We start from the raw sequence: 12,244 nt of genomic DNA on the forward strand, positions 1-12,244 counted from the left end.
CAAAATGGAGAGAGTGTTGGTGTTAGTGTTATGCTAGTGATTTGGTGATTGAGTGATAGTAGTGATGATTATTGGTCATGGAGTGTTAGATGTTGAGTGCTAGAGAGATTATGCTGCTGGAGAAGAGATGCATGCCAAGACACATATAGTTACTCGCCCAGCCAGGAGAAGGGTCGACGTCAGAACAATGGTTGTAACTTTTCCTGTTTATTAATTGATGAGCGACTGCTATTATAGTTCCAATCTCATTATCTATCATGGTGATATGTTGATTTATTTCCTTTCTGACTGAAATATAGTTGTGCCTTGGTAGTTTTTATGTTGGTATCTGTCCCTTCCTTTGCATGTGCAGGTATTCGTTATGATCTGTTGGAGCAAGGGAGCGAGGATATCAACTCTGCTTCAATCATAACGTTGGACTCCAGGTTAGTCTTCTTGATTCACCTTTGATGCATAACTAGGAACTTGCGTAGCAGCGTGGTTTTTTTGTGGCTAGTTCTGTGATAGGCTAGTGGGATCGCCTCTGTCCGCAGAGGGGATTTACCTTACCAACAAATTGGCGACTCCGCTGGGGAGTAACTCTTTGATTTCTATCTTGCATGTTAATTTTCTTCTGCTTGCTTGAGTGCATGAGCTTCCTGAGTCAGTTTTGAGTTGATTCTTTACTGTTTGACCCATCTGAGCACTGTCAACCCGACCTGAGGTCGTATCATTCATCTTTTTAGTTGGCAAGCTTAATTGGCACGGTTATTTCTCTGACAGTCGCGCCAGTTGGCGCACGTTGCTCAAAAGAAACTCGCACCAATTCTGTGGTAGCGCAAGTTGCAGGCTGACAGTCGCGCCAGCTCTGTAAATTTTGCCTGGGTGTGGGTGGAAAGCTCATTCAGTCTCTTTATATATCTCTTTCAGCCTCTGGAACTGTGTTGAACCTCTGCTTGACTGGTCTTAGCCTGTATCCCTCAGCTGTTTGCTTATTTCCAGTGACTTTGCATGTCTAGCCTTCTGTGGGAAGTTTCGATCTCTTGATCATCCAGTCAGCTTGTTGATTGTTCTACACCTATCCAGTGCTTTGTTAAAGCTTGATCTTCTATACTCTGAATACTTCACTTCTAGCCTCTTTGAAGTTCACTAGTTTTTGTGTTTTTCCTTGCTTGCATGGTTCATTTTGTGTTTTAGAATTGGTTCTATTTCATTGACTGAACTTGGATTGTGCATATCTCTTAGAATTTGTTTACATGCATCATGCCATCTTAACGGAAAGAAAAAAAAAAAATCTCTTGCATTATAGTAGTTAGCATTTATTGTTATTTGTTGCTATTGAAAAGAAAAAGACAAAATTTCGTTTCTTGTTATTAGCTGCATTAGGATCTTTGTTCTTTGTTGAAGTGATCATTTCGTTTGTGAAAAAGATCTCAACCCTCCTGTAGATAGAATTCATCGAATCAAATGATTTAATTTCGGCATATAGTTTGCATGTAAGAAGTTTTTGAGATATCACATACAGTAGGACCAAAAAACTGAAACATAATCAAAGATAAACTTTAAAATGAACTCAATGAACATAACAACGCATTGGAACATAACGCAAACACTCTAGAGGTCTAGGTTAGAGACGTGTTCCGGCGTCGTTAAACCTGGTAGTTTATCGTCGAGTGGTTGGGTGATTCCTCCACGGTGAAACGGTAGCTGCCAATACGGACTGTGCTCCCACGTACCGTCGAGTATATATTGGGAGACCCCTATAGGAATAAAGCCTTTATCCATAGGAAGCCGTGTCAGCCGCCCTACGATTCGCAATGCAGTGAACACAGCATTCACGAAGATCGACCACCCGTACCCTAAAAAGTATTCTGTGGTTTTGCGAAAAGTTTGGCACACCCTCTACCTAGAATTCCAGAGTAGTCACTTTTGATCCTTTTCGGACTCCCTAAACGAAAAGGTTCCTATGAGCGTCTTGTCACTTCGTGCTCATTAAATATTCGAAGGAGACTAGAGTCATCTTTTACCCTTTTCTCGACTCTTAAAAAATGAAAAGGTTAAGTTCAGTGTCTTAAAATTTATTGGCCACGATAACATCTACCCAATTAGATTTTGTTTGCATTAGCTTGAGTAGGGTTATTCCTCGTTCAATGGCAGCCTTTCCGGTGCCCACCGGCCAAGGTGTTCCTCCTGATGGGTACCCTCGCCCATTTCCTTCTGTTGGAAATGTTGGTGTTCAGTATATCGCAACATTGTCTTTGCCTGGGTTGACCATTGGTTTACCTGTATGGTTGTTTTCAAACTCGGTGGTCTCAAGTGTGATGAATCCTGTCCCACCACCACCTCCTCCACCCGAACAACACCATGTTGATTCTAAGGTGGACCCCTTCCCTTCTTCACCTATTGTTGCATCCTCATCTTCTACTTCGCCTGGTGAAACCTTGGATTTCACTAACCAAGTGGCTAAGAAGAAGAAGAAAAAGACCAAAAAGAAGAAGTCTCCTAAGGGAAAGGTCGTATCTACCACGAAGCTATCAGAAGTGGAACCACCTTCTGCTCCTCCGCGGAAGCTCCGGTCTCCTTGTCGATTTTGCAAAGGGGACCATTTCCTTTCTGATTGTCCTGGCATTCCCAGGATCCTAGATATATGGTCCCGTGACCCGACTCGCCCCTTGCTGTCGCAAATTGACGATACCTTACTAGTTGGTAACAGAAAAGGGAAGGTTTGTTTCCCTTGCCGACTTTGCGAAGGTAATCATCTCCTTCGCCTTTGTCCACTTATGGATGAAGCTTCCCGTCTTTTGGCAAGTCTGTCGGATTCCTTACCCCAACTACCCGCTGGATATCAACGTCTTTTTACACCTGCAGAGCGTCTCTCCACTAACCAAGTGATCAAACATGATTCCTCTTTGGTCCAGCTTTCTCTTCCTGAACCTACCTGTGCTCATCCTGCTCCAGACCAGTCCCTGGTCGGAACAAGTGATTTATATTCATCATCTACGCACTACTTGATCATCAAAGATGAACTCCCTGAGTCCAAACCAACCGAAAGTCCACAGTTCAAGCTTACAAGTAACCCGGTCTTTCAAAAGGTCCAGCTTACAAGTGACCCGGTTTTGCCTACAGAAGTTCCATCTTTAGCTGCTCTTACATCTGAATCTAAACCAGATGAAAGTCAAAAGGTCCGGCTTACAAGTGACCTGGTTTTGCTTTCAGAACTTCCACCCCTAGATGATCCTACATCTGAATCCAAACCAGACAACAGTCAAACGGTCCGGATTACAAGTGACCCGGTTTCGCCTTCAGAAGTTACCTCCTCAGATGATGTTATCACTGCCAAGAATGACGAACCTACCGTCCAAATTCTATTCATTGACGTAGACGTTAATGATCAAGTGAGCATCCCTCTCATTTCTTCACAACAGGAAGAAAGTCCATTAGAGGCATATCCGGCTGTCTATCCAGTCCCACCTCCGAGTGACCTAGTTATTTCCTTTAATTGGGATCAACTAGTCAATCCTCGGTTACCAGCCTCCATACCATTTCGAATTATAGTTCAAGTCTATCGCATGGTTATGGCTGGTACAATTATTGATGAAGGATCTCCTGTGAGTATCCTTTCTTCAACAACCTGGGAAGCACTTGGTTCCCCACTACTTCTGCCTGAGATGTGAAGCCTTGTAGGTTTCCATCGAGAAATCACTCGACCTTTAGGAATTCTTCCAATGTACCTATCACGTTAGAAGGGAAGACTATCCAAATGGGTCTCATGGTAGTCCAAGGTCCGTTAGATTACAATTTACTCCTTGGACGAGACTATATTTATCGCATACGTGCTATTGTGTCCTCACTCTTCAGAGTGATGTGTTTTCCGCATGAAGGAAGAACGATCAAAGTCGTAGACCAACTTTCATTCCCCGGTTCACACTTCACATATAGCCATTTTCCATTCCTAAATGGTCTTATTTCCACAGGAAATGCCCCAGCACCCACCCCGTCATTCTGATGACGGCAGCTCACCCGGGCGCGTGACTGAAGCCCGGGGGCATCCTCCAATCGAGTCTTTCCAAGTAAACCTTCATTCCATCCACTCCGTGAATGCCATGAAGCTTGGGGGGCATGTACACCTCGATTGGTATAATCATGCTGGGGGCATGCAACAAATTTTTTTTCAAGCATAGTTTTTCGTTTCAAGCTTGTGTAAAAATGAAACCGAATCCAAGCAAAGTTTTTTTTAACAAGCATAGTTTTTCGTTTCAAGCTTGTGTAAAAATGAAACCGAATCCAAGAAAAGTTCTTCATGGTTCAAGCTTGTTTAAAAATGAACCCAATTACATCCCGTGATTGCCTTTTATCCGCTAAAATTCTGCTAGATGAGCCTTGGTTGTTTCATTCCATCGCCACCATCTTTTTGGCCGATCATATGCTTTCACTTGGTTGTTTCTCCTTTCCTGAGGAACCGCAACGATGAGTGGTCTTATTAGCCAGCCTCTTAACCTTTACGTGTTTCAAGTAAAGTTCCACCATTACCGGAACCAGTTGCTATCCCTTATACCACTCGTTCCTTCAGGACGAGTCGCCTTTACGCTCTTTTCTGACTCGTAAAATATGAAAAGATTGCCGAGTATTTTTCCCTTTTTGACTCGTTAAAAAAAATAAAAATGGAGGTCCGCTTTCAGCTCTTTTCTGACCATTTAAAGAAGAAAAGATTGCCGAGTCGCTCCTCTTGACTCGTTAAATGGTGATAAGGGGCGGTCGTGTTAAGTTCTTTTTGTCGACCGTTAAAACATAAAAAGATTATCGGGTTTTTGTCGTTTCAAACTCGTTAGTGGTTACGAAACGACGTGGTTTTGACCGCTTTTTTACTTTTTCAGGTCGAAGTCATTAATCATGAAAAGTACTCCTCGATCGTAATGATTGGGTGGTTCTTTCGGGTATTATTTTATACTTTTTCGGGCCTGAGAGACACAACTTTACGAAAAAGGACATCCCTGGAGTTTCCTTTTCTGCTGTCTTTTCAAACTCTCTAAACAAGAAAAGACGCCGAGTTCTTCCTTTGTCAGACTCGTTAAAACTTAATGACATCGGATTTTGTCACAACACAAGCATATGCTATCCCCATCAAGCTTGTTAAAAATAACTGGGGTACTCGCCAGAAATGGTGGGGGAAAATAAAATTTTTTGAACCATAATTGTTACCGTAACGGCAGTATGTCGCTCTTGAACATGGCGCTTTTTGCTTTCGTGTCCAGGGTGGGGATATTTCATCTCATATCTTTCACTTGCTTCCATGGATTTGGGTACCCTATTTGACCTCTCATTCATTCATTGCCTCGTCATAATGACCTTTGATACATCGATGTCAAATACTGCCAATTCCGTTAATGTGCCGCCGATATGTTCAAGAGAAGTTGACCTCTGCAAATAAACAACCTCCCTCTGATAGTTCGCACAATCTTGATTCACGACATTATCTCTCTGTCTCGTGTCGATGATGTGGGAAACATTATGGCCCACCTTCGATCAAGGTCACTCCCTGTCGACTTCAGCTCATTATCTAGGAAGTTGACCTAGAGACTCCCTTCCGGTGCCTTGGAGCCTGCATGCCTCAATGGCAGGTTCTTCGTGTTCGACGTGAGGTTTTCATCATTGGCCTCCGATCGAATGATTCTACGGGTGTTCGACTTCAGCTCATTAATTCACACGCCGTAGATTGTACCTATAGTACCTTGAGGGCCATTATCATTATTGGTGGTACCTCTCGCGTCTGTTAACAGTTTCCATTATTGACTGGTAATCAGGCGATGTTCATGCATGTTCGACTTCAGCTCATATATTCACATGCTTGGACTTGTACTCTTGTTCGGGTCGAGATGGAGCGCAAGACCCTGGATTGTGTCTGTTGTAATCCAGGCGTGATTCTTGGTACTTGACTCATTCACTGGATGGTTGCGACCATACCTGAGTCAGTTCATTGATCCTAACCATATGGCTGCGTCCATACTATGGATCCAGATTATTTATGTACTCTCTTATGGATGGCTGCGACCATGCCACATACATCATGTAATTGAACTATCAGTCATGTCTCTTAATACAGCTCCTCGGCGGCAGTAACTATATGTGCTCTTGTGTGCTCTTATGTGCGTTCTGGTAAAGAATTTCACCCCTCTCCACCTCTCGGACTTCATGCTTTAGGGGGCATCTGTTACACAGTAATTTGTCACCATCCCTGTTACTCCTCTTGTCGTACCTTAGAGGACTCATTCCGAGAGTTATAAGAAGTGACAAGGGCTAAAAACACTTGCATTATGTTCCCCTGAGTATGTACTCCATGTTCCCTGAAGACACCTTCTGCAGATCATCCCTAAAAAGTGATATTTTTCCATTGGCGCAAGTCCACAGTATTCTACCCGCGCCAATGATGGAGATCCTCAAAAGAGGGCGCGACCATTGGCGCTCTGTCTTAGAACAACGGTTGCGCCAACCAAATTTAGTCGTGCTTTTTGCCTTAATGCACGTCCGACTGTTGTTTCCTTCATTACATGGAGCTTTTCTGAGGATAGAAAATCAGTTTTTGTCGAGCTTTATCCATCTTTATGGCTTTTGCTAATTCCACGAAAGGTGTCTCGGTTCATCGCATCCTCCTCCCTTCTTCATCTATATAAGCTTGTCATTATGCATTGGACAATAGCTAGATAGAGAGAGTGCTAGAGTGCTAGAGCAAAATGGAGAGAGTGTTGGTGTTAGTGTTATGCTAGTGATTTGGTGATTGAGTGATAGTAGTGATGATTATTGGTCATGGAGTGTTAGATGTTGAGTGCTAGAGAGATTATGCTGCCGGAGAAGAGATGCATGCCAAGACACATATAGTTACTCGCCCAGCCAGGAGAAGGGTCGACGTCAGAACAATGGTTGTAACTTTTCCTGTTTATTAATTGATGAGCGACTGCTATTATAGTTCCAATCACATTATCTATCATGGTGATATGTTGATTTATTTCCTTTCTGACTGAAATATAGTTGTGCCTTGGTAGTTTTTATGTTGGTATCTATCCCTTCCTTTGCATGTGCAGGTATTCGTTATGATCTGTTGGAGCAAGGGAGCGAGGATATCAACTCTGCTTCAATCATAGCGTTGGACTCCAGGTTAGTCTTCTTGATTCACCTTTGATGCATAACTAGGAACTTGCGTAGCAGCGTGGTTTGTTTGTGGCTAGTTCTGTGATAGGCTAGTGGGATCGCCTCTATCTGCAGAGGGGATTTACCTTACCAACAGTTACCAATATGAATCACAACCGAAGGGGTTATATGAAAATTATAATGACAGGTATTACACATACAAAGGAGGGTGAATTTAGCCATCAAAGCATTTATGGGAAACTTAAGGACATAGATGGAACCACTCGTGTGTTTGGAAAATATTGATATGAGGGAATCCTAGGTCGCTATTGCATGGCATATAGGCATATAGAACTTGTTGGCTCAACATCAAGGAAATCCGAAACAGATCAGTTTATCTGTAGATTGGGAAGAATAAAGAGCTAGGTCGATAACATATGGATACTAATAGGAGGAGTCGAAATTGATAAGAAGGGGTTTTTCTCCACACCACAGTATATTATAACTACTGAAAAAAAGCCACCGAAGCAAAATTAGCTACCAAACATGTTGTTATTGAAGGAGAGAGAAAAAGTGCGTGGTTAATATTCCAATATACAAGCTGATTGTACGCTATCAATACTGAATTTTTCTATTACAACATCATTACAAATATTTTTCTGCCATTATTCTTGAGTATTAAGTATATATTATTGAGAGGAAACACGTTGCTCATATATTGTTCAAGGGTAATTTTTTCAACGCAATGACGATTAGAATCACAATATGATAACATTCCAGCTATAACGATTGAGAAAATATTAACATATATTCTTGAGACTTGTTAACCAATGCGAATGGATAAAGAGCCAATGTGTCATCCATGGTGACTTTTACAGTAACTGGTGCAACCATAATTCTCATAACGTATACTGTCACATCTCTTTAGGTCCTTGAATGATTGCTTTCAAGTTGGTTACTATAGTATTATTTTGATGGTCACCTCTAACACATATTATGAACATTGGGCAATGGACCAATATATTAAAAAAGCTTCTGCAACATCACCATAGTATTTTTAATGTTGATTGTATCGGGCCATCTATGCGAATCAATGCCAATGCACTATGCACATCATAACATCTAATATATACAAATCAATGCAATTTTGTCACTGTTGGTGTCCCTGTCACCTAGGCTAGAACGACTAGGTAGCATTCATATTTAGATTGTAACGCATTTTCCTGACATCTGAATTTCAAAGTAAATCTAAATTCCAACCTCAATTTCTCCCTTGCTTTGGAAATCTCCTTTGCCACTCAATTTTGTTCCAAGCTTCTCTGTAACTGATCAAATCTGGGCCAATTCTTCAAATATGGATGATATATGAAATTTGAAACACATGCTTCACCGCTAGCTTACCCTTTTGTTTCTTTCCAGGCTTCATTCATTGTATTATGCTCTTCAATAAGAATATTGACAGCACCATTCTATCCTCCAGTATCATATAGCGAAAGGTCTTTAAATCCATAGCATAAGTTTTTTGCTTCTTTCATTCTAGTGACATGGTGATGATTTCAGCACTTTCAAAGTCCAAGGCACATATCTTTCTGGCATCAGTGAAATGATTAGGCTCATGCAAAAATTCTTGTGCAATTCTGTCGTATTCATTGGATTGTTCATTCTTGGCCATTAAGGCATAGGAATCATGCTTATCCTCCTCATGTGTATCATCCACATGTTCCAGAGATTGAAGAAAATGTTGCGTGCCATTTTCATTGTTTTGTATACATTCAACATCATAAAATATTGTATTATTATCTTCAAAGTTCTCTTTGATGGTGGCTTCAACAATGTCGTTAGCGGTGTTATTCCCTTCAAATTACGGGCACAAATCCTCACCTGCAACTGTATCAACAACATCACAACTTGTGGGAGGGTCAAATTCAGGCCTCTTCACTTTCTGGTGATCATTTAAACACAACATATATGACTTTCTTGTGTTTTGTTCAAGGAAAGAATCCAAATCTAGGTATATATTAGGGTTGTTGTTGTATTTCTCTTTAGATCTACAATACCCTCTTCAGTTAGACCACCCATGTTGCATTCCTTGGAATCTCTATAAGGATTCAAAATTGTAGCGTTATCTTTAATGGGGCAGCCAACAATATCACCATCAAGATTTCATCAAGGAACTGTTGGAGTTGCTCTCCCCCTCAAATATTACTTCTTTTCTATTATTGACTGGATGATTGCATTCATTCCCTCTTGATGCCTTCTCTTCTATGTACAGAAGGATGTTTCTTTCAAGTTCACCTCATATGTTTCCATGCCTTTCATTTTATTGAGAGCTCATCTTACATCTTCAATGAAATATTTTCAAGACATACCAACCTTCAAAACCAACGTTATTAGGACTACTCTCCCCTTGAGATGTTGTTGCTCTTTTATCACTGATAGGATGGTTGCTTTGCTTCTTAGAGAAGCTCCCCTTGAAACTACGATGACTTGTTCATGTTATTAATGTAACAATATGCTCATTTTTCTTCCTTTTCCACACTTCAGTAGGTTTCTTTCTAGTGTTTCCATTTATTTTTTATCCATTGTTTGGTTTACTTTGATTAGATTTTATCATTTGTCTAGAGTCCTTTAGGATATTTGGCAGATTGCAGTCTTTGGTTTTGTGGACAAAGTGGCCACAAAAATAACATTTTTTGTTGCCAAGAAATGCAAGAAATTGTGTACTCGTTCTTGAGTTCATGCTTTTCTTTGCGTAAAATTTTCATTCAAACACTTTATGTCCAAATTCATAACACATATAACAATAACCATAGAAAGAGCTTATGTACCTGGTGGCTGATGTTCTCCTTTGATTTCTCGCTGGATATCACCTTCTAGTTTGTTGCATGTTTTTCTAAACAATTTTGATCTTCTTGTTCTTACAATCAAGATCCTTATTATGAAGATTGTAGGGTGGTTTAATGGTATGTTAAATCCCTTGTCATTTTAATATGTCAAGCCGAGGGTTTCATAAACTTAGAAGAAAACCAAAATATATGGGACCTCAGATGAAACTATAGTAGAAATTTTGTTGAGGATAGAAAGAAATAAAGGAAATTCATATTACAAATAACTTCTAAGTTTAAAGAAACTAAAAAGTTTCTGATTCAAGATGCAACAAGCAAGAGAAGAGGCTCATAACTTAGGAGGTCCTGGTTGTCCTTCCTCACAGTTCTACTCCAACAACATTACCATTGCATCTAATCATAAACTGGAATTCAAGAAACAATTAAATCTTCACATAACAAAACACACTCGTGGAAAGTAAATCACACCTACATGAAAGGAAATAACATAGATTAACTATGTTACAAATGTATGCAAATTATGGTTGATGGGGATCCATCAATTCCTCAATGAACACACATGAACAAGTATCACTCCTTAAGAATCAAGGAACATTCATAACTCATAATTGCAAGAAAATAATAGTATTCAAGTTGAATGAACAATCATAAATATGATGCTAGTGAATAACTGATAACTGTTCACCTTCCTTTGAAGGATGTTCCTCTTATTTATACATGAATTAGGGATATATACTCAATAAATGTAGATACCTTAAATAACTACTAGATCCATACTTGTCTCAACTTATCCCTAAATACTAGATACAAATCCCTTGACACATCAAGATCTCCATGATCTTTCTCCTTGGAATATGGTCCACCTCTTGAGTTGAAATTCGAATTTGATCTTGGGAGGCCACATAAGGGTGCCTTGGAAGCTTCCAAATGACCTGCACATGTCATCAAACTCAAACCACTTTTAGGTATAAGAAAATACATGTTATTTTTCTAACTTTTAATCATAAATTCACTCTAAATACATGAAATTAATAACTTTGAAAAATGTAAATGTGAACTCATGTAGTAATAATAATGTAGGGTTATGTAATGATAATGTGATGGAATGAGGTGAAAAAATGAGGATAAAGGTGAAAAATAGAGTGAAAGTGAATGTTAATTTGGAGGCCCAACATACCCCCCAACTGAAGTTATTGCATGCCCTCATGCAATCTATTGCATTGATTCACTTAATCATGATTTAATATTTTTGAATTGTCTTGCTTGTATATGAACTTTGACTGATATCGATTTTTTTAACTTCGCATAATTTTTTTTTTTTGACAACTTTGTTCTTTTTGCAAAGTGTTCTTTCTCAAAAACATTCCATTGCAACATATTATTTTGGTTGGTTCTTGTGTGACAGCCAAAATTTGATTAGTATTGGTTCTTGTGTAACAATATTTTTGTTGTTTTTGTGTTGCATAAAAAGACTGTGAAATCATTTAATCAACCATTCGTTCTTCAATCATTATTTGCAAACCATGTAACGTTTGAATCATAATGCAATAATAGTTGTTTGGAAAAGTATGTTGGTTAGGATGACATGTGCATAAAGGACATATGAAAGGCGATAATATAATATGAATGTGATATATATCAAGAAATGTGAATATGAGGTATGAACATGAATATGGTGAAGAATTTACCAAAAATTATAATTTCAGTATTAAAGGAATTATATGATAAAAAGCTATAAAATAACATACCTTTACTTACCTAAGTGGACAAACTGTGTATATGTAGAAAAATGTAGCTCCTGCTGCTGAATCATGGAATGAAGAATACAAGAATGTGATTTGCGTCTTGGTTGCATACATGATGGATGAAGTCGTGAATGTGGATCCTTTATTACTGCTACTGAATCTATTCCAAAGTATTGTTGAATCTGCTACTGAATCATATAGTCTTCATGCCGTCTCATATCGTGGCACAATTCTTTCCATTTGAATAAATGTGTTGATGTCAAACATGGAAAGAAGCCATTGGATTACTGGCCATTGATGAATGTCATTAACCAATGTGAGGCAAACTCATCATTAATGTCAATGAGTTCCAAGGTACCTAAGTACATCTTGCGAAGTGTGAATAAATGAGCTGAAGTCGAGCCACTTGCAAGATCCAAAAAACAAGGGACATTAATGTATTCCCATTATTTGTTGGCGAGAAGACTTGCCATTAAGGCATGCAAGCCTCAAGGTACTAATAATGACTCTATTCTTTATCCAAGATAAGGTGCTAAGGTCGATGGGTCAAGA

This window comes from Pinus tabuliformis, chromosome Q (assembly GCF_031772625.1).
Source record: "Pinus tabuliformis cultivar Carrire ecotype Pingquan chromosome Q, CPIR1, whole genome shotgun sequence".
Lineage (NCBI taxonomy): Eukaryota > Viridiplantae > Streptophyta > Pinopsida > Pinales > Pinaceae > Pinus > Pinus tabuliformis.